Here is a 26,101-nt window from a genome sequence, read left to right as displayed (position 1 = left end):
TGTGGCCGATGAAGGGGGGCACTAGGAAGTCACCTCTCTTTTCATTTGTCTGGCTTGATGCCATCCTATATCCTCTAAAGAAGGTGGTGGCAGAGTTCCTCCTTTTCCCGCCATTAGCCAATACACATTCTTTATCCTGCCATGGGTCTATCTTTGGGCTGTGGGAAAGGCAAGTTCGATGTCAAACGCCTCCTTATCATTTTGCGTGAAAAGCTTAAAATAGGGAAGGTAGGCACTGCTGAGATTCGAACTCAGGATCTCCTGTTTACTAGACAGGCGCTTTAACCAACTAAGCCACAGCGCCACTTGAGGAAGCCGACGGGTGCCCGGGTTACAATACGGGCGCTTTAACCAACCAAGCCACAGTGCCACGGAAAGAAAGCGCTGGATCTCCTGTTTACTAGACAGGCGCTTGAAACGACCAAGCCACAGCGCCCTGCGAATAAACCGCCGCCGGGAAGCCTGCCAAACGGCATCTCTAATGGATGACTCCAATTTCTGCGCGCCTGTATTATTTGACGCAGCCCTTACAGCGTTTGCCTTTTTATCCCATCCTCGCCAGGAGGACCCATGTGGACAATAGAAGTCCCCCCTCCCCTTCCCTTCACGCCCCCCAAACATCCGCAGTGAGTTTCACGGGGTTGCCTTTGCAAAAGCTAAGAGACCTTCACTTCTATTCCATACTCGGCAGCAACATTTAATAATAGGAAGTCCCTGCGAGTCGTGACATTTAAGAAATCAAATCTTTTTGGGAAAGGCGCTGCTTGAAACCGCACGGACAAATTGGCAGAATGCCACAGCAGTTGGACGCATGTGGAGGGCTAGAGATTTGTGGTGGCGTGGCTGATTGAGCCAGCGCAGCATGCATCCAGATCTGTCTTGCTTTCACGGCATATTTAAGGAATAGACTGATTGAAGGAATGCCAGGGAAGTACAGACATGAGTAAGAACTATTGATGACTAGAGACATTTTGGCATTTAAACCCTTGGCGTGTGTTTATCTCTGGTAGACTTTCCACTAGAAAGACATTATATACCGTAGGAGGTGAGATAAGGCCCACTGGGCCAATGAACGACGCTACACGAGGTTGAGTGGAAACGCAGCCCAAGGCTCCTCAAAATTCTTTTGGGGATGTTGGGAATCGGCCGCCGCCAGGACGAGGTGGCCGAGTGGTTAAGGCGATGGACTGCTAATCCATTGTGTTCTGCATGCATGGGTTCGAATCCCATCCTCGTCGATTCTTTCTGACGTTTCCCACTTGGAAACTTGCTTTGCTGAGCCTCTTTTGTCTGCCAGCGGATGCCCAGAGCACGGACATTCGCAATCACCATTCAAGAAGGGCCGTTGGCAAACTCTGCAATGACGTCTGGATGGATGGTGTGGCCGATGAAGGGGGGCACTAGGAAGTCACCTCTCTTTTCATTTGTCTGGCTTGATGCCATCCTATATCCTCTAAAGAAGGTGGTGGCAGAGTTCCTCCTTTTCCCGCCATTAGCCAATACACATTCTTTATCCCGCCATGGGTCTATCTTTGGGCTGTGGGAAAGGCAAGTTCGATGTCAAACGCCTCCTTATCATTTTGCGTGAAAAGCTGAAAATAGGGAAGGTAGGCACTGCTGAGATTCGAACTCAGGATCTCCTGTTTACTAGACAGGCGCTTTAACCAACTAAGCCACAGCGCCACATGAGGAAGCCGCCAGGTGCCCGGGTTACAATACGGGCGCTTTAACCAACCAAGCCACAGTGCCACGGAAAGAAAGCGCTGGATCTCCTGTTTACTAGACAGGCGCTTGAAACGACCAAGCCACAGCGCCCTGCGAATAAACCGCCGCCGGGAAGCCTGCCAAACGGCATCTCTAATGGATGACTCCAATTTCTGCGCGCCTGTATTATTTGACGCAGCCCTTACAGCGTTTGCCTTTTTATCCCATCCTCGCCAGGAGGACCCATGTGGACAATAGAAGTCCCCCCTCCCCTTCCCTTCACGCCCCCCAAACATCCGCAGTGAGTTTCACGGGGTTGCCTTTGCAAAAGCTAAGAGACCTTCACTTCTATTCCGTACTCGGCAGCAACGTTTAATAATAGGAAGTCCCTGCGAGTCGTGACATTTAAGAAATCAAATCTTTTTGGGAAAGGCGCTGCTTGAAACCGCACGGACAAATTGGCAGAATGCCACAGCAGTTGGACGCATGTGGAGGGCTAGAGATTTGTGGTGGCGTGGCTGATTGAGCCAGCGCAGCATGCATCCAGATCTGTCTTGCTTTCACGGCATATTTAAGGAATAGACTGATTGAAGGAATGCCAGGGAAGTACAGACATGAGTAAGAACTATTGATGACTAGAGACATTTTGGCATTTAAACCCTTGGCGTGGGTTTATCTCTGGTAGACTTTCCACTAGAAAGACATTATATACCGTAGGAGGTGAGATAAGGCCCACTGGGCCAATGAACGACGCTACACGAGGTTGAGTGGAAACGCAGCCCAAGGCTCCTCAAAATTCTTTTGGGGATGTTGGGAATCGGCCGCCGCCAGGACGAGGTGGCCGAGTGGTTAAGGCGATGGACTGCTAATCATTTGTGCTCTGCATGCATGGGTTCGAATCCCATCCTCGTCGATTCTTTCTGACGTTTCCCACTTGGAAACTTGCTTTGCTGAGCCTCTTTTGTCTGCCAGCGGATGCCCAGAGCACGGACATTCGCAATCACCATTCAAGAAGGGCCGTTGGCAAACTCTGCAATGACGTCTGGATGGATGGTGTGGCCGATGAAGGGGGGCACTAGGAAGTCACCTCTCTTTTCATTTGTCTGGCTTGATGCCATCCTATATCCTCTAAAGAAGGTGGTGACAGAGTTCCTCCTTTCCCCGCCATTAGCCAATACACATTCTTTATCCCGCCATGGGTCTATCTTTGGGCTGTGGGAAAGGCAAGTTCGATGTCAAACGCCTCCTTATCATTTTGCGTGAAAAGATGAAAATAGGGAAGGTAGGCACTGCTGAGATTCGAACTCAGGATCTCCTGTTTACAAGACTGGCACTTTAACCAACTAAGCCACAGCGCCACATGAGGAAGCCCCTGAGTGCCCGGGTTACAATACGGGCGCTTTAACCAACCAAGCCACAGTGCCACGGAAAGAAAGCGCTGGATCTCCTGTTTACTAGACAGGCGCTTGAAACGACCAAGCCACAGCGCCCTGCGAATAAACCGCCGCCGGGAAGCCTGCCAAACGGCATCTCTAATGGATGACTCCAATTTCTGCGCGCCTGTATTATTTGACGCAGCCCTTACAGCGTTTGCCTTTTTATCCCATCCTCGCCAGGAGGACCCATGTGGACAATAGAAGTCCCCCCTCCCCTTCCCTTCACGCCCCCCAAACATCCGCAGTGAGTTTCACGGGGTTGCCTTTGCAAAAGCTAAGAGACCTTCACTTCTATTCCATACTCGGCAGCAACATTTAATAATAGGAAGTCCCTGCGAGTCGTGACATTTAAGAAATCAAATCTTTTTGGGAAAGGCGCTGCTTGAAACCGCACGGACAAATTGGCAGAATGCCACAGCAGTTGGACGCATGTGGAGGGCTAGAGATTTGTGGTGGCGTGGCTGATTGAGCCAGCGCAGCATGCATCCAGATCTGTCTTGCTTTCACGGCATATTTAAGGAATAGACTGATTGAAGGAATGCCAGGTAAGTACAGACATGAGTAAGAACTATTGATGACTAGAGACATTTTGGCATTTAAACCCTTGGCGTGGGTTTATCTCTGGTAGACTTTCCACTAGAAAGACATTATATACCGTAGGAGGTGAGATAAGGCCCACTGGGCCAATGAACGACGCTACACGAGGTTGAGTGGAAACGCAGCCCAAGGCTCCTCAAAATTCTTTTGGGGATGTTGGGAATCGGCCGCCGCCAGGACGAGGTGGCCGAGTGGTTAAGGCGATGGACTGCTAATCCATTGTGCTCTGCATGCATGGGTTCGAATCCCATCCTCGTCGATTCTTTCTGACGTTTCCCACTTGGAAACTTGCTTTGCTGAGCCTCTTTTGTCTGCCAGCGGATGCCCAGAGCACGGACATTCGCAATCACCATTCAAGAAGGGCCGTTGGCAAACTCTGCAATGACGTCTGGATGGATGGTGTGGCCGATGAAGGGGGGCACTAGGAAGTCACCTCTCTTTTCATTTGTCTGGCTTGATGCCATCCTATATCCTCTAAAGAAGGTGGTGGCAGAGTTCCTCCTTTTCCCGCCATTAGCCAATACACATTCTTTATCCCGCCATGGGTCTATCTTTGGGCTGTGGGAAAGGCAAGTTCGATGTCAAACGCCTCCTTATCATTTTGCGTGAAAAGCTGAAAATAGGGAAGGTAGGCACTGCTGAGATTCGAACTCAGGATCTCCTGTTTACTAGACAGGCGCTTTAACCAACTAAGCCACAGCGCCACATGAGGAAGCCGCCGGGTGCCCGGGTTACAATACGGGCGCTTTAACCAACCAAGCCACATTGCCACGGAAAGAAAGCGCTGGATCTCCTGTTTACTAGACAGGCGCTTGAAACGACCAAGCCACAGCGCCCTGCGAATAAACCGCCGCCGGGAAGCCTGCCAAACGGCATCTCTAATGGATGACTCCAATTTCTGCGCGCCTGTATTATTTGACGTAGCCCTTACAGCGTTTGCCTTTTTATCCCATCCTCGCCAGGAGGACCCATGTGGACAATAGAAGTCCCCCCTCCCCTTCCCTTCACGCCCCCCAAACATCCGCAGTGAGTTTCACGGGGTTGCCTTTGCAAAAGCTAAGAGACCTTCACTTCTATTCCATACTCGGCAGCAACATTTAATAATAGGAAGTCCCTGCGAGTCGTGACATTTAAGAAATCAAATCTTTTTGGGAAAGGCGCTGCTTGAAACCGCACGGACAAATTGGCAGAATGCCACAGCAGTTGGACGCATGTGGAGGGCTAGAGATTTGTGGTGGCGTGGCTGATTGAGCCAGCGCAGCATGCATCGAGATCTGTCTTGCTTTCACGGCATATTTAAGGAATAGACTGATTGAAGGAATGCCAGGGAAGTACAGACATGAGTAAGAACTATTGATGACTAGAGACATTTTGGCATTTAAACCCTTGGCGTGGGTTTATCTCTGGTACACTTTCCACTAGAAAGACATTATATACCGTAGGAGGTGAGATAAGGCCCAGTGGGCCAATGAACGACGCTACACGAGGTGAGTGGAAACGCAGCCCAAGGCTCCTCAAAATTCTTTTGGGGATGTTGGGAGTCGGCCGCCGCCAGGACGAGGTGGCCGAGTGGTTAAGGCGATGGACTGCTAATCCATTGTGCTCTGCATGCATGGGCTCGATTCCCATCCTCGTCGATTCTTTCTGACGTTTCCCACTTGGAAACTTGCTTTGCTGAGCCTCTTTTGTCTGCCAGCGGATGCCCAGAGCACGGACATTCGCAATCACCATTCAAGAAGGGCCGTTGGCAAACTCTGCAATGACGTCTGGATGGATGGTGTGGCCGATGAAGGGGGGCACTAGGAAGTCACCTCTCTTTTCATTTGTCTGGCTTGATGCCATCCTATATCCTCTAAAGAAGGTGGTGGCAGAGTTCCTCCTTTTCCCGCCATTAGCCAATACACATTCTTTATCCCGCCATGGGTCTATCTTTGGGCTGTGGGAAAGGCAAGTTCGATGTCAAACGCCTCCTTATCATTTTGCGTGAAAAGCTGAAAATAGGGAAGGTAGGCACTGCTGAGATTCGAACTCAGGATCTCCTGTTTACTAGACAGGCGCTTTAACCAACTAAGCCACAGCGCCACATGAGGAAGCCGCCGGGTGCCCGGGTTACAATACGGGCGCTTTAACCAACCAAGCCACAGTGCCACGGAAAGAAAGCGCTGGATTTCCTGTTTACTAGACAGGCGCTTGAAACGACCAAGCCACAGCGCCCTGCGAATAAACCGCCGCCGGGAAGCCTGCCAAACGGCATCTCTAATGGATGACTCCAATTTCTGCGCGCCTGTATTATTTGACGCAGCCCTTACAGCGTTTGCCTTTTTATCCCATCCTCGCCAGGAGGACCCATGTGGACAATAGAAGTCCCCCCTCCCCTTCCCTTCACGCCCCCCAAACATCCGCAGTGAGTTTCACGGGGTTGCCTTTGCAAAAGCTAAGAGACCTTCACTTCTATTCCATACTCGGCAGCAACATTTAATAATAGGAAGTCCCTGCGAGTCGTGACATTTAAGAAATCAAATCTTTTTGGGAAAGGCGCTGCTTGAAACCGCACGGACAAATTGGCAGAATGCCACAGCAGTTGGACGCATGTGGAGGGCTAGAGATTTGTGGTGGCGTGGCTGATTGAGCCAGCGCAGCATGCATCCAGATCTGTCTTGCTTTCACGGCATATTTAAGGAATAGACTGATTGAAGGAATGCCAGGGAAGTACAGACATGAGTAAGAACTATTGATGACTAGAGACATTTTGGCATTTAAACCCTTGGCGTGTGTTTATCTCTGGTAGACTTTCCATTAGAAAGACATTATATACCGTAGGAGGTGAGATAAGGCCCACTGGGCCAATGAACGACGCTACACGAGGTTGAGTGGAAACGCAGCCCAAGGCTCCTCAAAATTCTTTTGGGGATGTTGGGAATCGGCCGCCGCCAGGACAAGGTGGCCGAGTGGTTAAGGCGATGGACTGCTAATCCATTGTCCTCTGCATGCATGGGTTCGAATCCCATCCTCGTCGATTCTTTCTGACGTTTCCCACTTGGAAACTTGCTTTGCTGAGCCTCTTTTGTCTGCCAGCGGATGCCCAGAGCACGGACATTCGCAATCACCATTCAAGAAGGGCCGTTGGCAAACTCTGCAATGACGTCTGGATGGATGGTGTGGCCGATGAAGGGGGGCACTAGGAAGTCACCTCTCTTTTCATTTGTCTGGCTTGATGCCATCCTATATCCTCTAAAGAAGGTGGTGGCAGAGTTCCTCCTTTTCCCGCCATTAGCCAATACACATTCTTTATCCTGCCATGGGTCTATCTTTGGGCTGTGGGAAAGGCAAGTTCGATGTCAAACGCCTCCTTATCATTTTGCGTGAAAAGCTTAAAATAGGGAAGGTAGGCACTGCTGAGATTCGAACTCAGGATCTCCTGTTTACTAGACAGGCGCTTTAACCAACTAAGCCACAGCGCCACATGAGGAAGCCGCCGGGTGCCCGGGTTACAATACGGGCGCTTTAACCAACCAAGCCACATTGCCACGGAAAGAAAGCGCTGGATCTCCTGTTTACTAGACAGGCGCTTGAAACGACCAAGCCACAGCGCCCTGCGAATAAACCGCCGCCGGGAAGCCTGCCAAACGGCATCTCTAATGGATGACTCCAATTTCTGCGCGCCTGTATTATTTGACGTAGCCCTTACAGCGTTTGCCTTTTTATCCCATCCTCGCCAGGAGGACCCATGTGGACAATAGAAGTCCCCCCTCCCCTTCCCTTCACGCCCCCCAAACATCCGCAGTGAGTTTCACGGGGTTGCCTTTGCAAAAGCTAAGAGACCTTCACTTCTATTCCATACTCGGCAGCAACATTTAATAATAGGAAGTCCCTGCGAGTCGTGACATTTAAGAAATCAAATCTTTTTGGGAAAGGCGCTGCTTGAAACCGCACGGACAAATTGGCAGAATGCCACAGCAGTTGGACGCATGTGGAGGGCTAGAGATTTGTGGTGGCGTGGCTGATTGAGCCAGCGCAGCATGCATCCAGATCTGTCTTGCTTTCACGGCATATTTAAGGAATAGACTGATTGAAGGAATGCCAGGGAAGTACAGACATGAGTAAGAACTATTGATGACTAGAGACATTTTGGCATTTAAACCCTTGGCGTGTGTTTATCTCTGGTAGACTTTCCACTAGAAAGACATTATATACCGTAGGAGGTGAGATAAGGCCCACTGGGCCAATGAACGACGCTACACGAGGTTGAGTGGAAACGCAGCCCAAGGCTCCTCAAAATTCTTTTGGGGATGTTGGGAATCGGCCGCCGCCAGGACGAGGTGGCCGAGTGGTTAAGGCGATGGACTGCTAATCCATTGTGTTCTGCATGCATGGGTTCGAATCCCATCCTCGTCGATTCTTTCTGACGTTTCCCACTTGGAAACTTGCTTTGCTGAGCCTCTTTTGTCTGCCAGCGGATGCCCAGAGCACGGACATTCGCAATCACCATTCAAGAAGGGCCGTTGGCAAACTCTGCAATGACGTCTGGATGGATGGTGTGGCCGATGAAGGGGGGCACTAGGAAGTCACCTCTCTTTTCATTTGTCTGGCTTGATGCCATCCTATATCCTCTAAAGAAGGTGGTGGCAGAGTTCCTCCTTTTCCCGCCATTAGCCAATACACATTCTTTATCCCGCCATGGGTCTATCTTTGGGCTGTGGGAAAGGCAAGTTCGATGTCAAACGCCTCCTTATCATTTTGCGTGAAAAGCTGAAAATAGGGAAGGTAGGCACTGCTGAGATTCGAACTCAGGATCTCCTGTTTACTAGACAGGCGCTTTAACCAACTAAGCCACAGCGCCACATGAGGAAGCCGCCGGGTGCCCGGGTTACAATACGGGCGCTTTAACCAACCAAGCCACAGTGCCACGGAAAGAAAGCGCTGGATCTCCTGTTTACTAGACAGGCGCTTGAAACGACCAAGCCACAGCGCCCTGTGAATAAACCGCCGCCGGGAAGCCTGCCAAACGGCATCTCTAATGGATGACTCCAATTTCTGCGCGCCTGTATTATTTGACGCAGCCCTTACAGCGTTTGCCTTTTTATCCCATCCTCGCCAGGAGGACCCATGTGGACAATAGAAGTCCCCCCTCCCCTTCCCTTCACGCCCCCCAAACATCCGCAGTGAGTTTCACGGGGTTGCCTTTGCAAAAGCTAAGAGACCTTCACTTCTATTCCATACTCGGCAGCAACATTTAATAATAGGAAGTCCCTGCGAGTCGTGACATTTAAGAAATCAAATCTTTTTGGGAAAGGCGCTGCTTGAAACCGCACGGACAAATTGGCAGAATGCCACAGCAGTTGGACGCATGTGGAGGGCTAGAGATTTGTGGTGGCGTGGCTGATTGAGCCAGCGCAGCATGCATCCAGATCTGTCTTGCTTTCACGGCATATTTAAGGAATAGACTGATTGAAGGAATGCCAGGGAAGTACAGACATGAGTAAGAACTATTGATGACTAGAGACATTTTGGCATTTAAACCCTTGGCGTGGGTTTATCTCTGGTAGACTTTCCACTAGAAAGACATTATATACCGTAGGAGGTGAGATAAGGCCCACTGGGCCAATGAACGACGCTACACGAGGTTGAGTGGAAACGCAGCCCAAGGCTCCTCAAAATTCTTTTGGGGATGTTGGGAATCGGCCGCCGCCAGGACAAGGTGGCCGAGTGGTTAAGGCGATGGACTGCTAATCCATTGTCCTCTGCATGCATGGGTTCGAATCCCATCCTCGTCGATTCTTTCTGACGTTTCCCACTTGGAAACTTGCTTTGCTGAGCCTCTTTTGTCTGCCAGCGGATGCCCAGAGCACGGACATTCGCAATCACCATTCAAGAAGGGCCGTTGGCAAACTCTGCAATGACGTCTGGATGGATGGTGTGGCCGATGAAGGGGGCACTAGGAAGTCACCTCTCTTTTCATTTGTCTGGCTTGATGCCATCCTATATCCTCTAAAGAAGGTGGTGGCAGAGTTCCTCCTTTTCCCGCCATTAGCCAATACACATTCTTTATCCTGCCATGGGTCTATCTTTGGGCTGTGGGAAAGGCAAGTTCGATGTCAAACGCCTCCTTATCATTTTGCGTGAAAAGCTTAAAATAGGGAAGGTAGGCACTGCTGAGATTCGAACTCAGGATCTCCTGTTTACTAGACAGGCGCTTTAACCAACTAAGCCACAGCGCCACTTGAGGAAGCCGACGGGTGCCCGGGTTACAATACGGGCGCTTTAACCAACCAAGCCACAGTGCCACGGAAAGAAAGCGCTGGATCTCCTGTTTACTAGACAGGCGCTTGAAACGACCAAGCCACAGCGCCCTGCGAATAAACCGCCGCCGGGAAGCCTGCCAAACGGCATCTCTAATGGATGACTCCAATTTCTGCGCGCCTGTATTATTTGACGCAGCCCTTACAGCGTTTGCCTTTTTATCCCATCCTCGCCAGGAGGACCCATGTGGACAATAGAAGTCCCCCCTCCCCTTCCCTTCACGCCCCCCAAACATCCGCAGTGAGTTTCACGGGGTTGCCTTTGCAAAAGCTAAGAGACCTTCACTTCTATTCCATACTCGGCAGCAACATTTAATAATAGGAAGTCCCTGCGAGTCGTGACATTTAAGAAATCAAATCTTTTTGGGAAAGGCGCTGCTTGAAACCGCACGGACAAATTGGCAGAATGCCACAGCAGTTGGACGCATGTGGAGGGCTAGAGATTTGTGGTGGCGTGGCTGATTGAGCCAGCGCAGCATGCATCCAGATCTGTCTTGCTTTCACGGCATATTTAAGGAATAGACTGATTGAAGGAATGCCAGGGAAGTACAGACATGAGTAAGAACTATTGATGACTAGAGACATTTTGGCATTTAAACCCTTGGCGTGTGTTTATCTCTGGTAGACTTTCCACTAGAAAGACATTATATACCGTAGGAGGTGAGATAAGGCCCACTGGGCCAATGAACGACGCTACACGAGGTTGAGTGGAAACGCAGCCCAAGGCTCCTCAAAATTCTTTTGGGGATGTTGGGAATCGGCCGCCGCCAGGACGAGGTGGCCGAGTGGTTAAGGCGATGGACTGCTAATCCATTGTGTTCTGCATGCATGGGTTCGAATCCCATCCTCGTCGATTCTTTCTGACGTTTCCCACTTGGAAACTTGCTTTGCTGAGCCTCTTTTGTCTGCCAGCGGATGCCCAGAGCACGGACATTCGCAATCACCATTCAAGAAGGGCCGTTGGCAAACTCTGCAATGACGTCTGGATGGATGGTGTGGCCGATGAAGGGGGGCACTAGGAAGTCACCTCTCTTTTCATTTGTCTGGCTTGATGCCATCCTATATCCTCTAAAGAAGGTGGTGGCAGAGTTCCTCCTTTTCCCGCCATTAGCCAATACACATTCTTTATCCCGCCATGGGTCTATCTTTGGGCTGTGGGAAAGGCAAGTTCGATGTCAAACGCCTCCTTATCATTTTGCGTGAAAAGCTGAAAATAGGGAAGGTAGGCACTGCTGAGATTCGAACTCAGGATCTCCTGTTTACTAGACAGGCGCTTTAACCAACTAAGCCACAGCGCCACATGAGGAAGCCGCCAGGTGCCCGGGTTACAATACGGGCGCTTTAACCAACCAAGCCACAGTGCCACGGAAAGAAAGCGCTGGATCTCCTGTTTACTAGACAGGCGCTTGAAACGACCAAGCCACAGCGCCCTGCGAATAAACCGCCGCCGGGAAGCCTGCCAAACGGCATCTCTAATGGATGACTCCAATTTCTGCGCGCCTGTATTATTTGACGCAGCCCTTACAGCGTTTGCCTTTTTATCCCATCCTCGCCAGGAGGACCCATGTGGACAATAGAAGTCCCCCCTCCCCTTCCCTTCACGCCCCCCAAACATCCGCAGTGAGTTTCACGGGGTTGCCTTTGCAAAAGCTAAGAGACCTTCACTTCTATTCCGTACTCGGCAGCAACGTTTAATAATAGGAAGTCCCTGCGAGTCGTGACATTTAAGAAATCAAATCTTTTTGGGAAAGGCGCTGCTTGAAACCGCACGGACAAATTGGCAGAATGCCACAGCAGTTGGACGCATGTGGAGGGCTAGAGATTTGTGGTGGCGTGGCTGATTGAGCCAGCGCAGCATGCATCCAGATCTGTCTTGCTTTCACGGCATATTTAAGGAATAGACTGATTGAAGGAATGCCAGGGAAGTACAGACATGAGTAAGAACTATTGATGACTAGAGACATTTTGGCATTTAAACCCTTGGCGTGGGTTTATCTCTGGTAGACTTTCCACTAGAAAGACATTATATACCGTAGGAGGTGAGATAAGGCCCACTGGGCCAATGAACGACGCTACACGAGGTTGAGTGGAAACGCAGCCCAAGGCTCCTCAAAATTCTTTTGGGGATGTTGGGAATCGGCCGCCGCCAGGACGAGGTGGCCGAGTGGTTAAGGCGATGGACTGCTAATCCATTGTGCTCTGCATGCATGGGTTCGAATCCCATCCTCGTCGATTCTTTCTGACGTTTCCCACTTGGAAACTTGCTTTGCTGAGCCTCTTTTGTCTGCCAGCGGATGCCCAGAGCACGGACATTCGCAATCACCATTCAAGAAGGGCCGTTGGCAAACTCTGCAATGACGTCTGGATGGATGGTGTGGCCGATGAAGGGGGGCACTAGGAAGTCACCTCTCTTTTCATTTGTCTGGCTTGATGCCATCCTATATCCTCTAAAGAAGGTGGTGGCAGAGTTCCTCCTTTTCCCGCCATTAGCCAATACACATTCTTTATCCCGCCATGGGTCTATCTTTGGGCTGTGGGAAAGGCAAGTTCGATGTCAAACGCCTCCTTATCATTTTGCGTGAAAAGCTGAAAATAGGGAAGGTAGGCACTGCTGAGATTCGAACTCAGGATCTCCTGTTTACTAGACAGGCGCTTTAACCAACTAAGCCACAGCGCCACATGAGGAAGCCGCCGGGTGCCCGGGTTACAATACGGGCGCTTTAACCAACCAAGCCACATTGCCACGGAAAGAAAGCGCTGGATCTCCTGTTTACTAGACAGGCGCTTGAAACGACCAAGCCACAGCGCCCTGCGAATAAACCGCCGCCGGGAAGCCTGCCAAACGGCATCTCTAATGGATGACTCCAATTTCTGCGCGCCTGTATTATTTGACGTAGCCCTTACAGCGTTTGCCTTTTTATCCCATCCTCGCCAGGAGGACCCATGTGGACAATAGAAGTCCCCCCTCCCCTTCCCTTCACGCCCCCCAAACATCCGCAGTGAGTTTCACGGGGTTGCCTTTGCAAAAGCTAAGAGACCTTCACTTCTATTCCATACTCGGCAGCAACATTTAATAATAGGAAGTCCCTGCGAGTCGTGACATTTAAGAAATCAAATCTTTTTGGGAAAGGCGCTGCTTGAAACCGCACGGACAAATTGGCAGAATGCCACAGCAGTTGGACGCATGTGGAGGGCTAGAGATTTGTGGTGGCGTGGCTGATTGAGCCAGCGCAGCATGCATCCAGATCTGTCTTGCTTTCACGGCATATTTAAGGAATAGACTGATTGAAGGAATGCCAGGGAAGTACAGACATGAGTAAGAACTATTGATGACTAGAGACATTTTGGCATTTAAACCCTTGGCGTGGGTTTATCTCTGGTACACTTTCCACTAGAAAGACATTATATACCGTAGGAGGTGAGATAAGGCCCAGTGGGCCAATGAACGACGCTACACGAGGTGAGTGGAAACGCAGCCCAAGGCTCCTCAAAATTCTTTTGGGGATGTTGGGAGTCGGCCGCCGCCAGGACGAGGTGGCCGAGTGGTTAAGGCGATGGACTGCTAATCCATTGTGCTCTGCATGCATGGGCTCGATTCCCATCCTCGTCGATTCTTTCTGACGTTTCCCACTTGGAAACTTGCTTTGCTGAGCCTCTTTTGTCTGCCAGCGGATGCCCAGAGCACGGACATTCGCAATCACCATTCAAGAAGGGCCGTTGGCAAACTCTGCAATGACGTCTGGATGGATGGTGTGGTCGATGAAGGGGGGCACTAGGAAGTCACCTCTCTTTTCATTTGTCTGGCTTGATGCCATCCTATATCCTCTAAAGAAGGTGGTGGCAGAGTTCCTCCTTTTCCCGCCATTAGCCAATACACATTCTTTATCCCGCCATGGGTCTATCTTTGGGCTGTGGGAAAGGCAAGTTCGATGTCAAACGCCTCCTTATCATTTTGCGTGAAAAGCTGAAAATAGGGAAGGTAGGCACTGCTGAGATTCGAACTCAGGATCTCCTGTTTACTAGACAGGCGCTTTAACCAACTAAGCCACAGCGCCACATGAGGAAGCCGCCGGGTGCCCGGGTTACAATACGGGCGCTTTAACCAACCAAGCCACAGTGCCACGGAAAGAAAGCGCTGGATTTCCTGTTTACTAGACAGGCGCTTGAAACGACCAAGCCACAGCGCCCTGCGAATAAACCGCCGCCGGGAAGCCTGCCAAACGGCATCTCTAATGGATGACTCCAATTTCTGCGCGCCTGTATTATTTGACGTAGCCCTTACAGCGTTTGCCTTTTTATCCCATCCTCGCCAGGAGGACCCATGTGGACAATAGAAGTCCCCCCTCCCCTTCCCTTCACGCCCCCCAAACATCCGCAGTGAGTTTCACGGGGTTGCCTTTGCAAAAGCTAAGAGACCTTCACTTCTATTCCATACTCGGCAGCAACATTTAATAATAGGAAGTCCCTGCGAGTCGTGACATTTAAGAAATCAAATCTTTTTGGGAAAGGCGCTGCTTGAAACCGCACGGACAAATTGGCAGAATGCCACAGCAGTTGGACGCATGTGGAGGGCTAGAGATTTGTGGTGGCGTGGCTGATTGAGCCAGCGCAGCATGCATCCAGATCTGTCTTGCTTTCACGGCATATTTAAGGAATAGACTGATTGAAGGAATGCCAGGGAAGTACAGACATGAGTAAGAACTATTGATGACTAGAGACATTTTGGCATTTAAACCCTTGGCGTGGGTTTATCTCTGGTACACTTTCCACTAGAAAGACATTATATACCGTAGGAGGTGAGATAAGGCCCAGTGGGCCAATGAACGACGCTACACGAGGTGAGTGGAAACGCAGCCCAAGGCTCCTCAAAATTCTTTTGGGGATGTTGGGAGTCGGCCGCCGCCAGGACGAGGTGGCCGAGTGGTTAAGGCGATGGACTGCTAATCCATTGTGCTCTGCATGCATGGGCTCGATTCCCATCCTCGTCGATTCTTTCTGACGTTTCCCACTTGGAAACTTGCTTTGCTGAGCCTCTTTTGTCTGCCAGCGGATGCCCAGAGCACGGACATTCGCAATCACCATTCAAGAAGGGCCGTTGGCAAACTCTGCAATGACGTCTGGATGGATGGTGTGGCCGATGAAGGGGGGCACTAGGAAGTCACCTCTCTTTTCATTTGTCTGGCTTGATGCCATCCTATATCCTCTAAAGAAGGTGGTGGCAGAGTTCCTCCTTTTCCCGCCATTAGCCAATACACATTCTTTATCCCGCCATGGGTCTATCTTTGGGCTGTGGGAAAGGCAAGTTCGATGTCAAACGCCTCCTTATCATTTTGCGTGAAAAGCTGAAAATAGGGAAGGTAGGCACTGCTGAGATTCGAACTCAGGATCTCCTGTTTACTAGACAGGCGCTTTAACCAACTAAGCCACAGCGCCACATGAGGAAGCCGCCGGGTGCCCGGGTTACAATACGGGCGCTTTAACCAACCAAGCCACATTGCCACGGAAAGAAAGCGCTGGATCTCCTGTTTACTAGACAGGCGCTTGAAACGACCAAGCCACAGCGCCCTGCGAATAAACCGCCGCCGGGAAGCCTGCCAAACGGCATCTCTAATGGATGACTCCAATTTCTGCGCGCCTGTATTATTTGACGTAGCCCTTACAGCGTTTGCCTTTTTATCCCATCCTCGCCAGGAGGACCCATGTGGACAATAGAAGTCCCCCCTCCCCTTCCCTTCACGCCCCCCAAACATCCGCAGTGAGTTTCACGGGGTTGCCTTTGCAAAAGCTAAGAGACCTTCACTTCTATTCCATACTCGGCAGCAACATTTAATAATAGGAAGTCCCTGCGAGTCGTGACATTTAAGAAATCAAATCTTTTTGGGAAAGGCGCTGCTTGAAACCGCACGGACAAATTGGCAGAATGCCACAGCAGTTGGACGCATGTGGAGGGCTAGAGATTTGTGGTGGCGTGGCTGATTGAGCCAGCGCAGCATGCATCCAGATCTGTCTTGCTTTCACGGCATATTTAAGGAATAGACTGATTGAAGGAATGCCAGGGAAGTACAGACATGAGTAAGAACTATTGATGACTAGAGACATTTTGGCATTTAAACCCTTGGCGTGGGTTTATCTCTGGTACACTTTCCACTAGAAAGACATTATATACCGTAGGAGGTGAGATAAGGCCCAGTGGGCCAATGAACGACGCTACACGAGGTGAGTGGAAACGCAGCCCAAGGCTCCTCAAAATTCTTTTGGGGATGTTGGGAGTCGGCCGCCGCCAGGACGAGGTGGCCGAGTGGTTAAGGCGATGGACTGCTAATCCATTGTGCTCTGCATGCATGGGCTCGATTCCCATCCTCGTCGATTCTTTCTGACGTTTCCCACTTGGAAACTTGCTTTGCTGAGCCTCTTTTGTCTGCCAGCGGATGCCCAGAGCACGGACATTCGCAATCACCATTCAAGAAGGGCCGTTGGCAAACTCTGCAATGACGTCTGGATGGATGGTGTGGCCGATGAAGGGGGGCACTAGGAAGTCACCTCTCTTTTCATTTGTCTGGCTTGATGCCATCCTATATCCTCTAAAGAAGGTGGTGGCAGAGTTCCTCCTTTTCCCGCCATTAGCCAATACACATTCTTTATCCCGCCATGGGTCTATCTTTGGGCTGTGGGAAAGGCAAGTTCGATGTCAAACGCCTCCTTATCATTTTGCGTGAAAAGCTGAAAATAGGGAAGGTAGGCACTGCTGAGATTCGAACTCAGGATCTCCTGTTTACTAGACAGGCGCTTTAACCAACTAAGCCACAGCGCCACATGAGGAAGCCGCCGGGTGCCCGGGTTACAATACGGGCGCTTTAACCAACCAAGCCACAGTGCCACGGAAAGAAAGCGCTGGATTTCCTGTTTACTAGACAGGCGCTTGAAACGACCAAGCCACAGCGCCCTGCGAATAAACCGCCGCCGGGAAGCCTGCCAAACGGCATCTCTAATGGATGACTCCAATTTCTGCGCGCCTGTATTATTTGACGTAGCCCTTACAGCGTTTGCCTTTTTATCCCATCCTCGCCAGGAGGACCCATGTGGACAATAGAAGTCCCCCCTCCCCTTCCCTTCACGCCCCCCAAACATCCGCAGTGAGTTTCACGGGGTTGCCTTTGCAAAAGCTAAGAGACCTTCACTTCTATTCCATACTCGGCAGCAACATTTAATAATAGGAAGTCCCTGCGAGTCGTGACATTTAAGAAATCAAATCTTTTTGGGAAAGGCGCTGCTTGAAACCGCACGGACAAATTGGCAGAATGCCACAGCAGTTGGACGCATGTGGAGGGCTAGAGATTTGTGGTGGCGTGGCTGATTGAGCCAGCGCAGCATGCATCCAGATCTGTCTTGCTTTCACGGCATATTTAAGGAATAGACTGATTGAAGGAATGCCAGGGAAGTACAGACATGAGTAAGAACTATTGATGACTAGAGACATTTTGGCATTTAAACCCTTGGCGTGTGTTTATCTCTGGTAGACTTTCCACTAGAAAGACATTATATACCGTAGGAGGTGAGATAAGGCCCACTGGGCCAATGAACGACGCTACACGAGGTTGAGTGGAAACGCAGCCCAAGGCTCCTCAAAATTCTTTTGGGGATGTTGGGAATCGGCCGCCGCCAGGACGAGGTGGCCGAGTGGTTAAGGCGATGGACTGCTAATCCATTGTGTTCTGCATGCATGGGTTCGAATCCCATCCTCGTCGATTCTTTCTGACGTTTCCCACTTGGAAACTTGCTTTGCTGAGCCTCTTTTGTCTGCCAGCGGATGCCCAGAGCACGGACATTCGCAATCACCATTCAAGAAGGGCCGTTGGCAAACTCTGCAATGACGTCTGGATGGATGGTGTGGCCGATGAAGGGGGGCACTAGGAAGTCACCTCTCTTTTCATTTGTCTGGCTTGATGCCATCCTATATCCTCTAAAGAAGGTGGTGGCAGAGTTCCTCCTTTTCCCGCCATTAGCCAATACACATTCTTTATCCCGCCATGGGTCTATCTTTGGGCTGTGGGAAAGGCAAGTTCGATGTCAAACGCCTCCTTATCATTTTGCGTGAAAAGCTGAAAATAGGGAAGGTAGGCACTGCTGAGATTCGAACTCAGGATCTCCTGTTTACTAGACAGGCGCTTTAACCAACTAAGCCACAGCGCCACATGAGGAAGCCGCCAGGTGCCCGGGTTACAATACGGGCGCTTTAACCAACCAAGCCACAGTGCCACGGAAAGAAAGCGCTGGATCTCCTGTTTACTAGACAGGCGCTTGAAACGACCAAGCCACAGCGCCCTGCGAATAAACCGCCGCCGGGAAGCCTGCCAAACGGCATCTCTAATGGATGACTCCAATTTCTGCGCGCCTGTATTATTTGACGCAGCCCTTACAGCGTTTGCCTTTTTATCCCATCCTCGCCAGGAGGACCCATGTGGACAATAGAAGTCCCCCCTCCCCTTCCCTTCACGCCCCCCAAACATCCGCAGTGAGTTTCACGGGGTTGCCTTTGCAAAAGCTAAGAGACCTTCACTTCTATTCCATACTCGGCAGCAACGTTTAATAATAGGAAGTCCCTGCGAGTCGTGACATTTAAGAAATCAAATCTTTTTGGGAAAGGCGCTGCTTGAAACCGCACGGACAAATTGGCAGAATGCCACAGCAGTTGGACGCATGTGGAGGGCTAGAGATTTGTGGTGGCGTGGCTGATTGAGCCAGCGCAGCATGCATCCAGATCTGTCTTGCTTTCACGGCATATTTAAGGAATAGACTGATTGAAGGAATGCCAGGGAAGTACAGACATGAGTAAGAACTATTGATGACTAGAGACATTTTGGCATTTAAACCCTTGGCGTGGGTTTATCTCTGGTAGACTTTCCACTAGAAAGACATTATATACCGTAGGAGGTGAGATAAGGCCCACTGGGCCAATGAACGACGCTACACGAGGTTGAGTGGAAACGCAGCCCAAGGCTCCTCAAAATTCTTTTGGGGATGTTGGGAATCGGCCGCCGCCAGGACAAGGTGGCCGAGTGGTTAAGGCGATGGACTGCTAATCCATTGTCCTCTGCATGCATGGGTTCGAATCCCATCCTCGTCGATTCTTTCTGACGTTTCCCACTTGGAAACTTGCTTTGCTGAGCCTCTTTTGTCTGCCAGCGGATGCCCAGAGCACGGACATTCGCAATCACCATTCAAGAAGGGCCGTTGGCAAACTCTGCAATGACGTCTGGATGGATGGTGTGGCCGATGAAGGGGGCACTAGGAAGTCACCTCTCTTTTCATTTGTCTGGCTTGATGCCATCCTATATCCTCTAAAGAAGGTGGTGGCAGAGTTCCTCCTTTTCCCGCCATTAGCCAATACACATTCTTTATCCTGCCATGGGTCTATCTTTGGGCTGTGGGAAAGGCAAGTTCGATGTCAAACGCCTCCTTATCATTTTGCGTGAAAAGCTTAAAATAGGGAAGGTAGGCACTGCTGAGATTCGAACTCAGGATCTCCTGTTTACTAGACAGGCGCTTTAACCAACTAAGCCACAGCGCCACTTGAGGAAGCCGACGGGTGCCCGGGTTACAATACGGGCGCTTTAACCAACCAAGCCACAGTGCCACGGAAAGAAAGCGCTGGATCTCCTGTTTACTAGACAGGCGCTTGAAACGACCAAGCCACAGCGCCCTGCGAATAAACCGCCGCCGGGAAGCCTGCCAAACGGCATCTCTAATGGATGACTCCAATTTCTGCGCGCCTGTATTATTTGACGCAGCCCTTACAGCGTTTGCCTTTTTATCCCATCCTCGCCAGGAGGACCCATGTGGACAATAGAAGTCCCCCCTCCCCTTCCCTTCACGCCCCCCAAACATCCGCAGTGAGTTTCACGGGGTTGCCTTTGCAAAAGCTAAGAGACCTTCACTTCTATTCCATACTCGGCAGCAACATTTAATAATAGGAAGTCCCTGCGAGTCGTGACATTTAAGAAATCAAATCTTTTTGGGAAAGGCGCTGCTTGAAACCGCACGGACAAATTGGCAGAATGCCACAGCAGTTGGACGCATGTGGAGGGCTAGAGATTTGTGGTGGCGTGGCTGATTGAGCCAGCGCAGCATGCATCCAGATCTGTCTTGCTTTCACGGCATATTTAAGGAATAGACTGATTGAAGGAATGCCAGGGAAGTACAGACATGAGTAAGAACTATTGATGACTAGAGACATTTTGGCATTTAAACCCTTGGCGTGTGTTTATCTCTGGTAGACTTTCCACTAGAAAGACATTATATACCGTAGGAGGTGAGATAAGGCCCACTGGGCCAATGAACGACGCTACACGAGGTTGAGTGGAAACGCAGCCCAAGGCTCCTCAAAATTCTTTTGGGGATGTTGGGAATCGGCCGCCGCCAGGACGAGGTGGCCGAGTGGTTAAGGCGATGGACTGCTAATCCATTGTGTTCTGCATGCATGGGTTCGAATCCCATCCTCGTCGATTCTTTCTGACGTTTCCCACTTGGAAACTTGCTTTGCTGAGCCTCTTTTGTCTGCCAGCGGATGCCCAGAGCACGGACATTCGCAATCACCATTCAAGAAGGGCCGTTGGCAAACTCTGCAATGACGTCTGGATGGATGGTGTGGCCGATGAAGGGGGGCACTAGGAAGTCACCTCTCTTTTCATTTGTCTGGCTTGATGCCATCCTATATCCTCTAAAGAAGGTGGTGGCAGAGTTCCTCCTTTTCCCGCCATTAGCCAATACACATTCTTTATCCCGCCATGGGTCTATCTTTGGGCTGTGGGAAAGGCAAGTTCGATGTCAAACGCCTCCTTATCATTTTGCGTGAAAAGCTGAAAATAGGGAAGGTAGGCACTGCTGAGATTCGAACTCAGGATCTCCTGTTTACTAGACAGGCGCTTTAACCAACTAAGCCACAGCGCCACATGAGGAAGCCGCCAGGTGCCCGGGTTACAATACGGGCGCTTTAACCAACCAAGCCACAGTGCCACGGAAAGAAAGCGCTGGATCTCCTGTTTACTAGACAGGCGCTTGAAACGACCAAGCCACAGCGCCCTGCGAATAAACCGCCGCCGGGAAGCCTGCCAAACGGCATCTCTAATGGATGACTCCAATTTCTGCGCGCCTGTATTATTTGACGCAGCCCTTACAGCGTTTGCCTTTTTATCCCATCCTCGCCAGGAGGACCCATGTGGACAATAGAAGTCCCCCCTCCCCTTCCCTTCACGCCCCCCAAACATCCGCAGTGAGTTTCACGGGGTTGCCTTTGCAAAAGCTAAGAGACCTTCACTTCTATTCCGTACTCGGCAGCAACGTTTAATAATAGGAAGTCCCTGCGAGTCGTGACATTTAAGAAATCAAATCTTTTTGGGAAAGGCGCTGCTTGAAACCGCACGGACAAATTGGCAGAATGCCACAGCAGTTGGACGCATGTGGAGGGCTAGAGATTTGTGGTGGCGTGGCTGATTGAGCCAGCGCAGCATGCATCCAGATCTGTCTTGCTTTCACGGCATATTTAAGGAATAGACTGATTGAAGGAATGCCAGGGAAGTACAGACATGAGTAAGAACTATTGATGACTAGAGACATTTTGGCATTTAAACCCTTGGCGTGGGTTTATCTCTGGTAGACTTTCCACTAGAAAGACATTATATACCGTAGGAGGTGAGATAAGGCCCACTGGGCCAATGAACGACGCTACACGAGGTTGAGTGGAAACGCAGCCCAAGGCTCCTCAAAATTCTTTTGGGGATGTTGGGAATCGGCCGCCGCCAGGACGAGGTGGCCGAGTGGTTAAGGCGATGGACTGCTAATCATTTGTGCTCTGCATGCATGGGTTCGAATCCCATCCTCGTCGATTCTTTCTGACGTTTCCCACTTGGAAACTTGCTTTGCTGAGCCTCTTTTGTCTGCCAGCGGATGCCCAGAGCACGGACATTCGCAATCACCATTCAAGAAGGGCCGTTGGCAAACTCTGCAATGACGTCTGGATGGATGGTGTGGCCGATGAAGGGGGGCACTAGGAAGTCACCTCTCTTTTCATTTGTCTGGCTTGATGCCATCCTATATCCTCTAAAGAAGGTGGTGACAGAGTTCCTCCTTTCCCCGCCATTAGCCAATACACATTCTTTATCCCGCCATGGGTCTATCTTTGGGCTGTGGGAAAGGCAAGTTCGATGTCAAACGCCTCCTTATCATTTTGCGTGAAAAGATGAAAATAGGGAAGGTAGGCACTGCTGAGATTCGAACTCAGGATCTCCTGTTTACAAGACTGGCACTTTAACCAACTAAGCCACAGCGCCACATGAGGAAGCCCCTGAGTGCCCGGGTTACAATACGGGCGCTTTAACCAACCAAGCCACAGTGCCACGGAAAGAAAGCGCTGGATCTCCTGTTTACTAGACAGGCGCTTGAAACGACCAAGCCACAGCGCCCTGCGAATAAACCGCCGCCGGGAAGCCTGCCAAACGGCATCTCTAATGGATGACTCCAATTTCTGCGCGCCTGTATTATTTGACGCAGCCCTTACAGCGTTTGCCTTTTTATCCCATCCTCGCCAGGAGGACCCATGTGGACAATAGAAGTCCCCCCTCCCCTTCCCTTCACGCCCCCCAAACATCCGCAGTGAGTTTCACGGGGTTGCCTTTGCAAAAGCTAAGAGACCTTCACTTCTATTCCATACTCGGCAGCAACATTTAATAATAGGAAGTCCCTGCGAGTCGTGACATTTAAGAAATCAAATCTTTTTGGGAAAGGCGCTGCTTGAAACCGCACGGACAAATTGGCAGAATGCCACAGCAGTTGGACGCATGTGGAGGGCTAGAGATTTGTGGTGGCGTGGCTGATTGAGCCAGCGCAGCATGCATCCAGATCTGTCTTGCTTTCACGGCATATTTAAGGAATAGACTGATTGAAGGAATGCCAGGTAAGTACAGACATGAGTAAGAACTATTGATGACTAGAGACATTTTGGCATTTAAACCCTTGGCGTGGGTTTATCTCTGGTAGACTTTCCACTAGAAAGACATTATATACCGTAGGAGGTGAGATAAGGCCCACTGGGCCAATGAACGACGCTACACGAGGTTGAGTGGAAACGCAGCCCAAGGCTCCTCAAAATTCTTTTGGGGATGTTGGGAATCGGCCGCCGCCAGGACGAGGTGGCCGAGTGGTTAAGGCGATGGACTGCTAATCCATTGTGCTCTGCATGCATGGGTTCGAATCCCATCCTCGTCGATTCTTTCTGACGTTTCCCACTTGGAAACTTGCTTTGCTGAGCCTCTTTTGTCTGCCAGCGGATGCCCAGAGCACGGACATTCGCAATCACCATTCAAGAAGGGCCGTTGGCAAACTCTGCAATGACGTCTGGATGGATGGTGTGGCCGATGAAGGGGGGCACTAGGAAGTCACCTCTCTTTTCATTTGTCTGGCTTGATGCCATCCTATATCCTCTAAAGAAGGTGGTGGCAGAGTTCCTCCTTTTCCCGCCATTAGCCAATACACATTCTTTATCCCGCCATGGGTCTATCTTTGGGCTGTGGGAAAGGCAAGTTCGATGTCAAACGCCTCCTTATCATTTTGCGTGAAAAGCTGAAAATAGGGAAGGTAGGCACTGCTGAGATTCGAACTCAGGATCTCCTGTTTACTAGACAGGCGCTTTAACCAACTAAGCCACAGCGCCACATGAGGAAGCCGCCGGGTGCCCGGGTTACAATACGGGCGCTTTAACCAACCAAGCCACATTGCCACGGAAAGAAAGCGCTGGATCTCCTGTTTACTAGACAGGCGCTTGAAACGACCAAGCCACAGCGCCCTGCGAATAAACCGCCGCCGGGAAGCCTGCCAAACGGCATCTCTAATGGATGACTCCAATTTCTGCGCGCCTGTATTATTTGACGTAGCCCTTACAGCGTTTGCCTTTTTATCCCATCCTCGCCAGGAGGACCCATGTGGACAATAGAAGTCCCCCCTCCCCTTCCCTTCACGCCCCCCAAACATCCGCAGTGAGTTTCACGGGGTTGCCTTTGCAAAAGCTAAGAGACCTTCACTTCTATTCCATACTCGGCAGCAACATTTAATAATAGGAAGTCCCTGCGAGTCGTGACATTTAAGAAATCAAATCTTTTTGGGAAAGGCGCTGCTTGAAACCGCACGGACAAATTGGCAGAATGCCACAGCAGTTGGACGCATGTGGAGGGCTAGAGATTTGTGGTGGCGTGGCTGATTGAGCCAGCGCAGCATGCATCGAGATCTGTCTTGCTTTCACGGCATATTTAAGGAATAGACTGATTGAAGGAATGCCAGGGAAGTACAGACATGAGTAAGAACTATTGATGACTAGAGACATTTTGGCATTTAAACCCTTGGCGTGGGTTTATCTCTGGTACACTTTCCACTAGAAAGACATTATATACCGTAGGAGGTGAGATAAGGCCCAGTGGGCCAATGAACGACGCTACACGAGGTGAGTGGAAACGCAGCCCAAGGCTCCTCAAAATTCTTTTGGGGATGTTGGGAGTCGGCCGCCGCCAGGACGAGGTGGCCGAGTGGTTAAGGCGATGGACTGCTAATCCATTGTGCTCTGCATGCATGGGCTCGATTCCCATCCTCGTCGATTCTTTCTGACGTTTCCCACTTGGAAACTTGCTTTGCTGAGCCTCTTTTGTCTGCCAGCGGATGCCCAGAGCACGGACATTCGCAATCACCATTCAAGAAGGGCCGTTGGCAAACTCTGCAATGACGTCTGGATGGATGGTGTGGCCGATGAAGGGGGGCACTAGGAAGTCACCTCTCTTTTCATTTGTCTGGCTTGATGCCATCCTATATCCTCTAAAGAAGGTGGTGGCAGAGTTCCTCCTTTTCCCGCCATTAGCCAATACACATTCTTTATCCCGCCATGGGTCTATCTTTGGGCTGTGGGAAAGGCAAGTTCGATGTCAAACGCCTCCTTATCATTTTGCGTGAAAAGCTGAAAATAGGGAAGGTAGGCACTGCTGAGATTCGAACTCAGGATCTCCTGTTTACTAGACAGGCGCTTTAACCAACTAAGCCACAGCGCCACATGAGGAAGCCGCCGGGTGCCCGGGTTACAATACGGGCGCTTTAACCAACCAAGCCACAGTGCCACGGAAAGAAAGCGCTGGATTTCCTGTTTACTAGACAGGCGCTTGAAACGACCAAGCCACAGCGCCCTGCGAATAAACCGCCGCCGGGAAGCCTGCCAAACGGCATCTCTAATGGATGACTCCAATTTCTGCGCGCCTGTATTATTTGACGCAGCCCTTACAGCGTTTGCCTTTTTATCCCATCCTCGCCAGGAGGACCCATGTGGACAATAGAAGTCCCCCCTCCCCTTCCCTTCACGCCCCCCAAACATCCGCAGTGAGTTTCACGGGGTTGCCTTTGCAAAAGCTAAGAGACCTTCACTTCTATTCCATACTCGGCAGCAACATTTAATAATAGGAAGTCCCTGCGAGTCGTGACATTTAAGAAATCAAATCTTTTTGGGAAAGGCGCTGCTTGAAACCGCACGGACAAATTGGCAGAATGCCACAGCAGTTGGACGCATGTGGAGGGCTAGAGATTTGTGGTGGCGTGGCTGATTGAGCCAGCGCAGCATGCATCCAGATCTGTCTTGCTTTCACGGCATATTTAAGGAATAGACTGATTGAAGGAATGCCAGGGAAGTACAGACATGAGTAAGAACTATTGATGACTAGAGACATTTTGGCATTTAAACCCTTGGCGTGTGTTTATCTCTGGTAGACTTTCCATTAGAAAGACATTATATACCGTAGGAGGTGAGATAAGGCCCACTGGGCCAATGAACGACGCTACACGAGGTTGAGTGGAAACGCAGCCCAAGGCTCCTCAAAATTCTTTTGGGGATGTTGGGAATCGGCCGCCGCCAGGACAAGGTGGCCGAGTGGTTAAGGCGATGGACTGCTAATCCATTGTCCTCTGCATGCATGGGTTCGAATCCCATCCTCGTCGATTCTTTCTGACGTTTCCCACTTGGAAACTTGCTTTGCTGAGCCTCTT

General features: G+C 50.6%; 31 non-coding genes across 31 annotated transcripts; 12 read left to right on the top strand and 19 right to left on the bottom strand.

The window, feature by feature from the left end:
• Positions 1–230: 230 nt before the first annotated feature.
• TRNAT-AGU (transfer RNA threonine (anticodon AGU)) lies at positions 231–304 on the bottom strand. Its single transcript has one exon. It is a non-coding gene; the product is annotated as a tRNA-Thr (tRNA).
• An 852-nt stretch (positions 305–1,156) lies between these two features.
• TRNAS-GCU (transfer RNA serine (anticodon GCU)) lies at positions 1,157–1,238 on the top strand. Its single transcript has one exon. It is a non-coding gene; the product is annotated as a tRNA-Ser (tRNA).
• A 371-nt stretch (positions 1,239–1,609) lies between these two features.
• TRNAT-AGU (transfer RNA threonine (anticodon AGU)) lies at positions 1,610–1,683 on the bottom strand. The gene has a single exon. It is a non-coding gene; the product is annotated as a tRNA-Thr (tRNA).
• A 1,305-nt stretch (positions 1,684–2,988) lies between these two features.
• Positions 2,989–3,062, bottom strand: TRNAT-UGU (transfer RNA threonine (anticodon UGU)). Its single transcript has one exon. It is a non-coding gene; the product is annotated as a tRNA-Thr (tRNA).
• Positions 3,063–3,914: 852 nt separating this feature from the next.
• TRNAS-GCU (transfer RNA serine (anticodon GCU)) lies at positions 3,915–3,996 on the top strand. Its single transcript has one exon. It is a non-coding gene; the product is annotated as a tRNA-Ser (tRNA).
• A 371-nt stretch (positions 3,997–4,367) lies between these two features.
• Positions 4,368–4,441, bottom strand: TRNAT-AGU (transfer RNA threonine (anticodon AGU)). Its single transcript has one exon. It is a non-coding gene; the product is annotated as a tRNA-Thr (tRNA).
• Positions 4,442–5,745: 1,304 nt separating this feature from the next.
• On the bottom strand, positions 5,746–5,819 carry TRNAT-AGU (transfer RNA threonine (anticodon AGU)). The gene has a single exon. It is a non-coding gene; the product is annotated as a tRNA-Thr (tRNA).
• Positions 5,820–6,671: 852 nt separating this feature from the next.
• TRNAS-GCU (transfer RNA serine (anticodon GCU)) lies at positions 6,672–6,753 on the top strand. The gene has a single exon. It is a non-coding gene; the product is annotated as a tRNA-Ser (tRNA).
• Positions 6,754–7,124: 371 nt separating this feature from the next.
• On the bottom strand, positions 7,125–7,198 carry TRNAT-AGU (transfer RNA threonine (anticodon AGU)). Its single transcript has one exon. It is a non-coding gene; the product is annotated as a tRNA-Thr (tRNA).
• An 852-nt stretch (positions 7,199–8,050) lies between these two features.
• On the top strand, positions 8,051–8,132 carry TRNAS-GCU (transfer RNA serine (anticodon GCU)). The gene has a single exon. It is a non-coding gene; the product is annotated as a tRNA-Ser (tRNA).
• A 371-nt stretch (positions 8,133–8,503) lies between these two features.
• TRNAT-AGU (transfer RNA threonine (anticodon AGU)) lies at positions 8,504–8,577 on the bottom strand. The gene has a single exon. It is a non-coding gene; the product is annotated as a tRNA-Thr (tRNA).
• Positions 8,578–9,429: 852 nt separating this feature from the next.
• On the top strand, positions 9,430–9,511 carry TRNAS-GCU (transfer RNA serine (anticodon GCU)). The gene has a single exon. It is a non-coding gene; the product is annotated as a tRNA-Ser (tRNA).
• A 370-nt stretch (positions 9,512–9,881) lies between these two features.
• TRNAT-AGU (transfer RNA threonine (anticodon AGU)) lies at positions 9,882–9,955 on the bottom strand. The gene has a single exon. It is a non-coding gene; the product is annotated as a tRNA-Thr (tRNA).
• Positions 9,956–10,807: 852 nt separating this feature from the next.
• TRNAS-GCU (transfer RNA serine (anticodon GCU)) lies at positions 10,808–10,889 on the top strand. Its single transcript has one exon. It is a non-coding gene; the product is annotated as a tRNA-Ser (tRNA).
• A 371-nt stretch (positions 10,890–11,260) lies between these two features.
• On the bottom strand, positions 11,261–11,334 carry TRNAT-AGU (transfer RNA threonine (anticodon AGU)). The gene has a single exon. It is a non-coding gene; the product is annotated as a tRNA-Thr (tRNA).
• Positions 11,335–12,186: 852 nt separating this feature from the next.
• Positions 12,187–12,268, top strand: TRNAS-GCU (transfer RNA serine (anticodon GCU)). Its single transcript has one exon. It is a non-coding gene; the product is annotated as a tRNA-Ser (tRNA).
• A 371-nt stretch (positions 12,269–12,639) lies between these two features.
• On the bottom strand, positions 12,640–12,713 carry TRNAT-AGU (transfer RNA threonine (anticodon AGU)). Its single transcript has one exon. It is a non-coding gene; the product is annotated as a tRNA-Thr (tRNA).
• A 1,304-nt stretch (positions 12,714–14,017) lies between these two features.
• TRNAT-AGU (transfer RNA threonine (anticodon AGU)) lies at positions 14,018–14,091 on the bottom strand. The gene has a single exon. It is a non-coding gene; the product is annotated as a tRNA-Thr (tRNA).
• Positions 14,092–15,395: 1,304 nt separating this feature from the next.
• On the bottom strand, positions 15,396–15,469 carry TRNAT-AGU (transfer RNA threonine (anticodon AGU)). The gene has a single exon. It is a non-coding gene; the product is annotated as a tRNA-Thr (tRNA).
• Positions 15,470–16,773: 1,304 nt separating this feature from the next.
• On the bottom strand, positions 16,774–16,847 carry TRNAT-AGU (transfer RNA threonine (anticodon AGU)). Its single transcript has one exon. It is a non-coding gene; the product is annotated as a tRNA-Thr (tRNA).
• An 852-nt stretch (positions 16,848–17,699) lies between these two features.
• On the top strand, positions 17,700–17,781 carry TRNAS-GCU (transfer RNA serine (anticodon GCU)). The gene has a single exon. It is a non-coding gene; the product is annotated as a tRNA-Ser (tRNA).
• Positions 17,782–18,152: 371 nt separating this feature from the next.
• Positions 18,153–18,226, bottom strand: TRNAT-AGU (transfer RNA threonine (anticodon AGU)). The gene has a single exon. It is a non-coding gene; the product is annotated as a tRNA-Thr (tRNA).
• An 852-nt stretch (positions 18,227–19,078) lies between these two features.
• Positions 19,079–19,160, top strand: TRNAS-GCU (transfer RNA serine (anticodon GCU)). Its single transcript has one exon. It is a non-coding gene; the product is annotated as a tRNA-Ser (tRNA).
• A 370-nt stretch (positions 19,161–19,530) lies between these two features.
• On the bottom strand, positions 19,531–19,604 carry TRNAT-AGU (transfer RNA threonine (anticodon AGU)). Its single transcript has one exon. It is a non-coding gene; the product is annotated as a tRNA-Thr (tRNA).
• An 852-nt stretch (positions 19,605–20,456) lies between these two features.
• TRNAS-GCU (transfer RNA serine (anticodon GCU)) lies at positions 20,457–20,538 on the top strand. The gene has a single exon. It is a non-coding gene; the product is annotated as a tRNA-Ser (tRNA).
• Positions 20,539–20,909: 371 nt separating this feature from the next.
• TRNAT-AGU (transfer RNA threonine (anticodon AGU)) lies at positions 20,910–20,983 on the bottom strand. Its single transcript has one exon. It is a non-coding gene; the product is annotated as a tRNA-Thr (tRNA).
• Positions 20,984–22,288: 1,305 nt separating this feature from the next.
• Positions 22,289–22,362, bottom strand: TRNAT-UGU (transfer RNA threonine (anticodon UGU)). Its single transcript has one exon. It is a non-coding gene; the product is annotated as a tRNA-Thr (tRNA).
• An 852-nt stretch (positions 22,363–23,214) lies between these two features.
• TRNAS-GCU (transfer RNA serine (anticodon GCU)) lies at positions 23,215–23,296 on the top strand. Its single transcript has one exon. It is a non-coding gene; the product is annotated as a tRNA-Ser (tRNA).
• Positions 23,297–23,667: 371 nt separating this feature from the next.
• TRNAT-AGU (transfer RNA threonine (anticodon AGU)) lies at positions 23,668–23,741 on the bottom strand. Its single transcript has one exon. It is a non-coding gene; the product is annotated as a tRNA-Thr (tRNA).
• Positions 23,742–25,045: 1,304 nt separating this feature from the next.
• TRNAT-AGU (transfer RNA threonine (anticodon AGU)) lies at positions 25,046–25,119 on the bottom strand. Its single transcript has one exon. It is a non-coding gene; the product is annotated as a tRNA-Thr (tRNA).
• Positions 25,120–25,971: 852 nt separating this feature from the next.
• On the top strand, positions 25,972–26,053 carry TRNAS-GCU (transfer RNA serine (anticodon GCU)). Its single transcript has one exon. It is a non-coding gene; the product is annotated as a tRNA-Ser (tRNA).
• The last annotated feature ends 48 nt before the right edge of the window (positions 26,054–26,101 follow it).

This window comes from Leptodactylus fuscus, chromosome 7, assembly GCF_031893055.1.
Source record: "Leptodactylus fuscus isolate aLepFus1 chromosome 7, aLepFus1.hap2, whole genome shotgun sequence".
Classification (NCBI taxonomy): domain Eukaryota; kingdom Metazoa; phylum Chordata; class Amphibia; order Anura; family Leptodactylidae; genus Leptodactylus; species Leptodactylus fuscus.
Note: the sequence above shows the minus strand (reverse complement) of the source record. Positions and strands in the feature narration are given on the sequence as shown.